Raw genomic sequence first — 12,205 nt, forward strand, 5'->3', positions numbered from 1 at the left:
TACTGATTTAAACCATAATCAATATTCATTAATAAGTATTCGCTATTATTTCAATAAGGGCATGCATAATTATGGGAGGTACTGAATCTTATGACAATTTGAGCAGTAATGACATATACTTTGTTATGGCTTTAGGACTGAGCATTTCTTTCTGTGTAAAGCTTATTTGTGGAAATCTAATATCTGTTTTATTTTGAAGTGGCTGGATTAATGAAGAAACATCTCTAATAGAAGAGATAACAACGTCACTTTGTGGATGTAATTTTTTGTTCACCTATGACTATTTTAATGAGTATAGTCTTAGAAATTAAACAGAGAGATAGTGTAAATATGGGGAGAGTTTCTTTTTTAACTGTTTCAATCTAAGAAATGATATATCTCTAATACTTTCTCAAATAACCTGAGATTTGGGTATATTTAGTAGGAATAATTCTTTCCCAGAATTTTGATAGCAATTTAAAAGGAAATTACAGAACTCCTTTACCTATCTGCTTAGAAATCTTCTAAATCCATGGATGAGAGCAATACACTAGATGACAAAACTTCGTGAGCTTGTGTTTTACCATACCTCTGATTCAAGTCTATTCTGAAAGTATACATTTCTATACCATTTCTAAACCATTCCTTTCTAAAGGTTTACGTAAAATCTTAGTGTTTATTCAAAATAAATTTGCTTCTATATTATGTGGTGATGAAATGAAGTAAAAATAATTATATCTTCCCTTCAACATTGAGATAGTTATATTCCTTTGACATTGTTTCTTATGGCCAGGACAACTGTCCAGCAGGGGGGCATGCCATAGACTTGTGATTATTTAAGTATAATTGGGACTGGTGGTTTTATACAAATATGAAATGAACAAGGAACCAAAGCACAAAAGTTAGCTTTTTCATAGAGGAAATGATATAATTCTCCTGTTAGCCATCTTAAAAATGGTTAACAGCTGGAAGAGATGTCAACTGAACAAATTTCCAAGAGCTGTTACATAACATCAGCAACATCATACTATCCATAGCTAATTAGAATGGTCTGGGCATCTTTGATAGCAGCAGGTGGAATACTATTCACTTAGTTATTAGATACAATATCATAATTCGTTGGAATAAATTGCCAGCAAAAAGAGCTCGTATTTTCAAAGTTATGTATGTGTTGATAAAGAAAAACAAACAAGGAGAAAGAAATTGTTACAAAAAAAGAATTTTGCCTCATTCATCTCTTACACTAATGAGATCTCTGATTACAAAAAGTCAAAAAAAATAAAAGTTGTCCTCAATCCACAGAATTATGTCATGTCTGTACTACAAAGAGGGCCTTCAAAGATCTTCTAATTTCTAATGAAAACAGTACGAAAGCAAAGCAGAAAAGTATCTTTGTAACTTGATAAGCAGATACAAGAACGAAGAAAAATACTCAGGCCAATTAAATAACAAAATATAAATAATTACAGACATTTAGTCAATCAACATATGATCATGATCTTCATGCTCCTGAATCTATATTTTTAGGTCTAGTTGGTTCCATTGTTTTGCTTTTTGTAACTGATGATGTCAATAAAAATAATGGCTAATTTATCAAATTGATTGAATGTTTAAACTCACTGATCGATTCAGAATATATTCTATAAATACACACGGCCCAAATGTTGCTGCTTTGCCTTTTTGTCTCAGAGATCTATGCATGTTTAATTGGTTGAAAGAAACACCTGGCACATCTCTGATTTCTGGTAGTGACACTACCTCCTCCACACCATTCCTGCTCTCCTCTCCCCTCTTCCTCTGCTTTCTCTTCTTTATTAAATTTACTTAGTTTGTCAGCCATTTTCTTCTGTTATTTTCCAATTTTGTGATGTTCCTTCCTGATGTTAGTTTACCTAATATGCCAAAATTTTTCATCTTTTTTTTGTTGTTGTTGAGGAAGATTGGCCCTGAGCTAACATCTGTTGCCAATCTTCTCCCATTTTTTTCCTTTTTTCCTCCCCAAAGCCTCAGTAGATAGTTGTATGTCATAAGTGTATATCCTTCTGCTTGCTCTCTGTGGGACGCCACCTCAGCATGGCCTGATGAGCTGTGTGTAGGTCTGTGCCCAGGATCCAAACTGGCATACCCCAAGCCACTGAAGCAGAGTGCACAAGCTTAACCTCTAGACCACAGAGCTGGCCTCAGAATTTTACTTTTAATGGCTAGGTTCATAAGGCATTTTGAAAAAATATTTTTTATACAGTATAATTGACATATATATGTATTTTTTTTTGCTGAGGAAGATTCACCCTGAGCTAACATGTGTTGCCAATCTTCCTCTATTTTGTACATGGGTTGCCGCCACAGCATGGCCACTGATAGATGAGTGGTGTAGGTCCACACCTGGCAACTGAACCCAGACCGCTGAAGCAGAGAGTGCCAAACTTAACCACTAGGCCACCAGGGCTGGCCCTAATCGACATATTTTAACTTCTGAACTCAGAATCACTGTTTAAATAATTAATGCTATATACTACGTAATGAGTTATTTAATTTAATATATTCATTGTGATATCTTTAAATGGTCATAGTACTTATTATAAAAGCTTTTATGCTAAGATAAATGTAGTACATTTAACTTTTATCTAAAAAGTAATATGAGATTCATCAGATCCCATGAAAGAAATAGAAGCGGAAATTGTCCTTATTTGTGAGAAAAATTTTCCAAACATTGCTCTATGCTTTATGGAAGTAGATTCCTTATGGAAATCAATGAAAGGGTTTAATTTGAAATTTAATTTAATGAAAAGTAACAGAGACAACATGCTCTGGTATAGAACCAAAGAGGTAAAAATAAGCATTGATGCAATGTGTGGCTAAAGTCATTATGGGGGAGATTCTTGAGCCTCATTAGTGTCTAGAGACCAACAAGGGCTCAGCTAGTATTCATGCTACACTTATAGTAGATATCAACCATATAATGCTGCTATTATTATGTTTGCTGTTATCATAGAAGAGCAATTAATACTCCCTCTTTTACTCCAAGACCACACTAAAATTTGGGAACTAGAATTCAGAATCAGGTTGTCCCACATCTCCTCTAATGTCCCAAAGAAATTTGTACTTGATTATACCATTGAACTTACGAAAAATATCAAAATTGTATTATATAAATATTCATGTGCACTTTGCATTTTATATCTTTTCATATATAATTCCTGTTAGAGTTTTAAGCCACTAAAAATTGTTCGATAAATGCTATTGAGCATTTGTCCCTCATTACATCATAATACCTGCAGTAACAGGAATATTAGTTAGTATGTAGTTAAGTTCTTATCATGTATTATAAGTAAGTTCTCTGTGATGTAGTTTAATTAATGCAGTCCAAATGTATGTAGGAGAAAATTGGTAAGCTAGCATAGAATTTAAAACAACACATCATACAAAAGGATGGGGGCATGACTGAAGCTACTATTAACAGAGTTTCTTTACTTTTTTCATTAATACAATGTTTTAAAAGCTCCTTCTCTAGCATTTTCCTATCTAATCTCAGCAGTGCGATTGAATATTATGTCAATGATATGCATCAAGTTTGCACTTAAGAAATATAGATAAGTTGAATAAGGGTATTGAACTTTGTGATTTGTCCAGAAAGTCAACAAACTACTCTGATTTGTTTTCCCTTACTAATTAAGTAAAATAAACAAACAAATAAATAAATAATAAAACTGTTTAGCTCCAGAAACAACAAAATCACAGAGGAAAACTCATCCCATATTTCGGTTTGTATAGAATTTTTTTTTTTTTTTTTTTTTTTTTGTGAGGAGATCAGCCCTGAGCTAACATCCGCCAATCCTCCTCCTTTTTTGCTGAGGAAGACGGCCCTGGGCTAACATCGGTGCCTATCTTCCTCCACTTTATATGGGACGCCGCCACAGCATGGCTTACCAAGCAGTGCGTTGGTGCGCGCCCGGGATCCAAACCAGCGAACCCCGGGCCGCCACAGCGGAGCGCGCGCACTTAACCGCTTGCGCCACCGGGCCGGCCCCTTGTATAGAATTTTTTTAAAGGTCTTATTGCTTAGGTGCCCCTTTCAGGAAAAGTTTAACCTTAGAATATTTGACTTCTTAGTTGAGGAAGAGAGAATCTGTGGATATTTGAGATCATTTGTTCATTGAACAAATGTTTATTCCATTGTGTACTATTTTTGGGTGCTGTGTGAACCCCAACTTATGCAGAAATTAGTAAAACACAAAAGATCTCTGTTGTCCTGGTTCTTAAAGATAGATGAGAATAAAAGAAAGCATTGTGCCAGAAATGGTTTCTATTCCACATATTATCAAATTCTAGCAAGCATATTTTATAACTTATGCTTACATAATTTATATGTAAATACAAGCTGTTCTGGCTTAAAAAAATAAAAAAGGAAACATGAAACTGGAAAAATTTTAACATTTCCAAAATTAACTTTTTTTAGGCTTAATTAAATGAATTAAATCTAGACGTGATTATTTGCATAACATGATTTTAAGTCTTATAAATAATTTATATGTACAATCCAATAATTTACAATTCAAGAACCAACAGATTTTTAAAAAGCTTATCCAAAAGGCCAAGCTAAAATCTAGTCATATGAAAAACATTGTCTCATAAACACATCATAAAAAATTATCTAATTGGTTAAATTAACAATTTCAATTCAATTTTATTTTATTATTCAGTTTCTAGACACTTTGATTATATTTAGCAAGTTGCAATAAAATGCTCTAAGAAACTAATTAATATTTTCAGACAAAGCCTCTACTAATTCTGAACATACTGAGTGACTTCTGGATTTGAGAGAAGAGAAAATATTTAAATGAACAAAATTGCCTTTAACACTAGGGAGCTACTTTTTGACAAAAGCTGTGATTGCAAAGTAGCTATTGTTCTTTCTGTCATCAAATGTTTCAGTTTTTAATATGCTCTGATTTTTAAAACTCAGAACACTGACTGGTCATATAGCTGTATTTTTCAATATATCTATTTAATAGTTTTAATAGATTGCAAAAATCTAATAATTGTATTGTTGGATATTTTGGCTAGTGAATTAAGAAAGACACATTTTATTAACTGATATATATATATATATATGCAATATAATAATACATCATGCTAGTTAATGTTTGATATATAAATAATTTATTTCCTTAGTAATAACAATTGTATTCTTTTGGATTGCATTCCTCTGGATTCAACTTATTAACTATTAATTTCTATTAATATCCAAAAAGAATGTATAAATGTGTTAACTAAAATTTAAATCACTGATGGATATAAAGATAAACGTGCCATTTTACTTTTTTACCTTTTACAGAGTGTATATTACTAAACTTAATTATTTCCAAGATATACTAGAAGTTTAGGTTTGTAAGCTTAATAAGGACTTATTTATTTTTAAAAGCTGTGGTTCATTAAAAGAGAGTCAAGTCATACAATTATTAGCACTGATACAACTGAGACGTTAATTATCAGTTGCCACTTGCGTGATATAAGTTTTTAAAGAACACACTGAATATTCATTCACTAATTTTCCTGTAATATTCATTCAAATTACATGACTTTATTTATCTTTTTTTTATGTAAAGGAACAACATGGAGCCCTGAGCCAAACCAGGAGCAAAATCATAGTTTACATGCCAACCTTCATATATGTCCTGGTACAGTACCCACCCTTCTCTCTGATGGTAATTGCTAAAACTGAAAAATAATCCTTCAGATTTCTGCCACTCTCTCTGGGTGGTCCAACTGAAATAGAGCCAATATGGCCACATCACAGGGCAGTGATCATTATATACTTTTGTCTTAAAAATAAAATAGGAAATAAAAGTAAAATAATGAGAGTTAGCAAAGTAAAGCTAAAATTGAAGCTTTGTAAAAGCCAATAAAATGGAAAAACTTCTGGCAACATCATGCCAAAAAAAAAAAAAAAAGATTAGAATTCTCTGAACAGAGGGATCCCTATATATTTTGAGCAAAAATAAATAAATAAATTCTTGGAAAGTTTGGATTTAAGGAATACTTACATAGTTAACGGTGGGACATCCAACCCTCTCCCCATACTTAGTTTCCATAGCTGTTAACAGGCAGTTCTATATATTCTACAGGCAAAGAATTAGCAGAAAATACTCTTGGGAATCTACCAAGTTCAACAGGAAATAACTAAAGATAGTAATGGTTGATGAATTGCAATAAATATTATAGCCAGTGTGCAAAAAGTGTGGGTACAGAGCTTTCTATTAGGTTTGTAGAAACCCACCCGTAAATACAAGCATCAGCAGATATCTTTGGAAAGCTACAAGCAAGAAAGAGATCAAACAAGCGAACGAATAAAACTGACTTGAAGGAAAAGAGATCCTGTTCGAAGGAGACTTCCATAATTGTATCACTTATGTTATCAGAGAAAAAATATAATCCATGAGAAAAAAAAAAAAAAACAGTATGCCAGACAATGGATAGATTAAGAGAATAAAACAAGTTCTTAGATATTAGAAATATGATAGCCTACCACTCTTGGGCATTTATCCCAGATAAATGCAAACTTATGTTCCAGCAAAAATGTGTATACAAATGTTCATACCAGCTCTATTTGTAATAACCAAACACTGAAACAGACCAAATGTCCTTCAACAGGTGAGTGACAAAACAAACAGTGGCATAGTCATGCCTTGGAATACTATTAGGTAACAAAAAAAAAGAACAATCTATTAATACATATAACATCTTGGATAATCTCAAGAGAATTATTCTGAGTAAAAAAAGGCATCTCAAGAGGTTATGTACTGTGTGACTATTTATACAGTGTTCATGAAATAGCATTGTAGAGATGGAGACAGATTAGTGCCTGTCAAGGTTAGTGATGGGAGAAGAGGGGATGAGTATAGTTATAAAAAGATAGCACAGAGGAGGCTTGTGTTGATGGAGAAGTTCTATTTCTTGATTGTGATAGTGGTTATACAAAGTTACAGATGTGATAAAATTGCATAGAACTATACACATGCATGTGCACACACAGATATACACACAAGTGCTTGTAAAACTGGTGAAATATGAATAAACTTTGTGGATTGTGTATATGACAATGTACCAGTTTTGATACAGAACTATACTTATGCAAGATGTTACCACTGGGAGAAGCTAGGTGAAGGATGCATGAAACCTCTCTGTACCTTTTTTTTAAAAAGTTTTCATAAATCTCTACTTATTTCAAAATAAGGTTTTAAAAATACAGTAGACTAAAGAAAAATTAATCTGAGTTTTTGGAAAATGTAGTTAAATGTGTTTCTCATAAACTAGAGAAAAAAGGACAAAAGATTCAGAAAATAGAAAAATAAAATTTAAGAAAGAATCCAGGAGGTTCAACAATTGACTAAAAGAATATTGTACTTGGACAACAAAGAGAAAGGAGAGGATAAGTATTCAGAGGCACAGCCTGTATAATAGTTTACATTTTCTGATCCACAAAAACCTATATTTCGTTTCCTCTTCAAGATAGATTCTGATCTTAACACATAGTGGATACCCCAAAACAGCTCACTCTCATCTAAGTGGTGTTCACCAAGTGATGGCCTGATGGCCAAATCTGTCCCAACACCTGTTTTTGTACAGTCTGCAAAAATAAAAAATGATTTTTTAAAAATAATTTTAATTGGTTACGTTACAAATGGTTATATAAGTACCTACATAATATCTTAAAATTTTCCTCTTGGCTAACAAGCCTAAAATATTTACTGTCTGGCTCTTTAAGAAAACATTTGCAGACCTCTTATTAGAGGAATCAGGACAATGAATGTTCTACAGAAGTCAGGTTTAGGTGATAGCAAAGAGTAATCTGCCTATCAAAATTGAGAATTGTGTCAGATCGGAAACATGTTCTCCATTATAGAGACGGACAACTGTTTTGAGATTAATAAACAAATCCAACAAATTGAGAAACATTCAGGAAATTCACTGTAATTTACAAGCTAATTTCTAACTTTAACTAATTAACAGTAGTTAAATTTAAGAAATCCAGAATACTAAAATACTATGAGGTTGGTAATTACTTTCTTAGAATGGCACGCACAGTGTATAATAGTTCTCAATAACTCAATTCCATAAAATCTCCATAAAATTGGTTAATGTCTACATTAGTTTGTTTCATGGTCTCACAAAAAATTTGGTGTGAACCAAAAAGCTCAAACGGATTCTTAAAAACTGCTTTTTGGGCATGTTATAGCATCAAAAACATCTGAAGGAGAATAGTGTATATTAGTTTATTTTATATAAGAGAAAATAATTTACACATGTACTAATTTATTGAAAGTGACAAAAGGTTCATAAAGCTAACAGATTCTTTTCGGTCAAATGAAAAATTTTCACAGCGCAAATAATATGGACAAATAGAATTAAAGACAGCAACGAACTACACTGATATTTTAGTAGACGGTGCTTCTGTTTGTGATATACACTAAAAATGGAAATAAATATTTGCAGAGATAGAAAGTGCCAGAAGGTACTACTTTTGATAGGATAGTTTCATAGATCAGATTCTCCAGAAGCAGACTTAGAAACAGATTTTGGAGTATAAAATGTTTAGTATGAATCAATATCTATGAAAGGAAAAAGGTGGAAACAACATTGGGCAAAGAAAGAAGTTTAACTGCAAAGAAGACCAAAAATTTCTTGGCTAAATTTCTTGGCAACTCAAGAAAACTTGATATGAAGTGGAAAATTCATCGTGGTTCCCAGAAACATTTTTCTGAGTATGTTTTTAAATCTCAAGGAGAGATACAACTCTGTATTGAAAAAAGAACTTTTGGTATAAGAAAAATATTTTGAATGTTTATTAAATCATTAACATGATTTAAGATTCCACAAGCTCGCTAAGAGAATCTTTTTGGAAGAAAAATTTTTTCATAGAATAAAGAGAATGAGTACTATGCATAAATAAAATTTTGGACAGCTAACCAAAACACGTTATTTCAGCAAACTCTTCTGATTATAAATGTTTCAATATTTCACTTTTTAAAATCAAAGGAAAATCTTTGCCTATTTTATCCAAATGTCTAAGAATTGTTACTCAAAAATTATTCTAAACACTTTTTGGTAATTTTCATTGAATTATAGTATAATAAGCCTGAGGAGACCATTCAGTTCAGCTGTTTTTGTCAAGTTGACATAAGGATTATGTATTCATTAATATTTTGCCTCAAAAATTGCAAATAATGTACATGCAATTAAGGAGTTTTCATTCAATAGCCAGAATTGAGGGTAGAATCACTCTGTGTGAGGCTATATTTATTTTTTACAAGCAATATCATCCCAACATTTTACTTAACTGTAAGAAAATAAGAATTACTTAAGAACTTCAGTATTTTGTTTTAAAATATGAATATATTAACTTTGCAATTACAAATTTAATGTACTCAACTGAAGAAAAGGTCACACTAACAATTTCTTATTTTAAGTCTTATGTTGTTTTCTTCTCTCCCATTTTATTTCATTTCATTTTTTTATATTTACACATGTACATTAATTTAAGAGACAGATGGCTCAACAGGTTTGTTATGAAAACAATAGCTTCCTTTCCTTACTTCAATCATTTCTCCCTTCCCACAGACAGAGACTTTCAACTTCTTCACCAATAATATCAACTTTCTGTAAAGTTATTTAGCATCAAATAATCTATCAGTTTTAAATACATGAAGAAGCATCTCTATCAGCTCTAATCTTCTAATCTGGGCTGGTAGTTAGCTGGGTCTTGTGCATTACTGCCATTTTGGTGACTCTATTCATGTCTGTCTTGGATAGAATGTTCTTTTTCCTTTTTCTTTGCCTTCCTCATTTTGGTGCTTCCATTACCAGCATCTTGAGAAAGAATGCATAAGAGGTAATATTTTTTAGGTTATGTTTTCTTAATTCTCATTTTGGATTGCCTGTTTGCTTGGGTATTGAATTTTAACCCAAATGTTCTTTCTTTTCTTTAACTTTGAGGACACTGCTTGGTTGTTGACCTCCAGTGTTTCCCAGGAAAGGCTGAAGCCATTCTGTTTATTATACATCGTATGTGTCTTCTCTCTCTCTTGTTTTCCCTATCTCTTATTCTTTCTCTCTCTGTCTCCCACTCCCAAAGCCATAGTTTCCCATGCTGTGAAATATCATAATTTTCTACATATAGATCTATTTTCATCCATTTTCCTTAGCAGTTAGTAGATTTTTTTCAATCTAGAAATTCAATCCTTTTTAGGTATAAAAACATTAAGTTCCATAGCTCTTTCCCCTAAACTGTGACAAGTTACATCTCTCTAGGCTTCACTGTTTTCATTTTTAAAGAGTACTCCTATTTTTCTAAAGAAAACTTCATAAAGTAATCATTACAAATCTATGTTGATGTGCACACAACGTATAAAGACATGACTTGTGATTAAAAATAGCATAAAGGAGTGTGGAACAGAGCTCTATAGGAGAGCAAACTTTTAAATATTATTGAAATTACTATTAATCTGAGCTAGATTGTTAAAAATTATGATATTAGGGGAAATAACATATCCCTATAGGTTTAAAAAGTCCCTAAAGTATACAGCATTCTATTGAAAGAATACCAAGTAATCTTTTTTGCTTATTCCAAAGTGTAGTAACCAGATTAATGCATGTACTAAGATGTCCTGGGAGACATTATAGGTCCTAAGAACCTGTGAGAACGTTACTTTATAATGCAAAAGGGACTTGATAGATGTGATTAAGGTTAAGGACCTTGAGAGGGAAGATTATCCTGGATGATCTAGGTTGGCCTAATCTAATCACTTGTGTCCTTAAAACTGAGACTATTTCTTGAGTGAGTGAGAAAGATGAGGTGGAAAAAAGAGAGATTTGAAGTAAGAGAGAAACTGGCCCCATAGTTGCTGGCTTTCATGATGGAGAATGGAGAAAGGATGACAGGAGCTAAGGAATGTGAGTGGTCTCTAGAAGCTGGAAACTCTTCTCTGCTGATAGCTAGCAAGGAAATGGGGATTTAAGTCTGATGAAAGAACCAAGTTCTGTCAATGACTTTGATGGGCAAGAAAATAGTTCCTAACCTAGAGCCTCTAGAAAGGAACATAGCCCTGTAGACACGTGATTTTAGTCCTAAGAGACCTGTATCAGACTTCTGACCTACAGAACTGTGAGATAATACATTTATGCTGTTCGAAGCCACTAAGTTTGTGATAATTTGCTAAGGCATCAATAGGAAACTCATACACACATTATTAAAGTTTCCTTAAAAATATATGATAAACATATGAGTGAATTAACTAGTACAAACAGTGGGAAGGGGATGGTGGTGTCTGCCTTCTTCCTGAATAAGTGACATTTAGACTTATAGTTTAAATGTGGGGTACTTTCAGGTGAAGAAGGGTTGGAGAGAATTTACTCTAGAAATAGTTTGAGTGCTCTTAGGTAAGTGGGTGAACATCACACTTCCCCAGAACCAGAAAGCAACCAATGTGGCTGGACCAATTGATTATATTCAACGAACAATGGACTAAAAACTTAACCATATGTCCTCAAGTTTTAAAATTTTCTATACCCTATCATCATTTCCTTTACGCATTTCCATCACTATCGATTTCCATGAAAATGAAAGCAAAAAGAGAAAGAGAACTGTGGGATAGAGACTATATTATTAAATTAAGTATGTTGTCTCTTTATAACTGAATTACCAGTAGAATTACAGAATGTAAGTGCTGAGCAGAACCTGAGAAGTAATCTAGAACAGTTCCTCTTCACGTAGATCAGAAAGCAGAGTCAGAGAATACAAAAAGTATGTTATCAGTTAATATTGGCCTTATAAGAAACTCTGCTTTTCTGATTTCAATTTCAATGTTTTCTTGTTTCAGCCAGCTGTCTATCTGCTACTTTTTTAAGTTTCTTTTAGCAAATATTTAGCGCTTCCACACAGTTCTCCAGGTTATTGTCTTTTTTAATATTAAATTTTCAACAAAAATTGTTAAATTTAGTCTCTACACCACTGCTTTGATCTCTTCTGATAAGTTGTTCATTGAACACACACATTCAATCTATCTCACCTATTAAGTGAATCATTAGGGGATGCAATTATAGAACAGAAAAAATGCTGCTCTAAATGGTGACTTGGATGAAAATAACTAATCTTTGTAATTAAACTGAAATTTTTTCAAAGAGCTCTCTTCCTCAGACCAAGGCTTCCCACTGCTAAAAAGGAAATTAC

Source organism: Diceros bicornis, chromosome 27 (genome assembly GCF_020826845.1).
Source record: "Diceros bicornis minor isolate mBicDic1 chromosome 27, mDicBic1.mat.cur, whole genome shotgun sequence".
NCBI classification, from domain to species: Eukaryota; Metazoa; Chordata; class Mammalia; order Perissodactyla; family Rhinocerotidae; genus Diceros; species Diceros bicornis.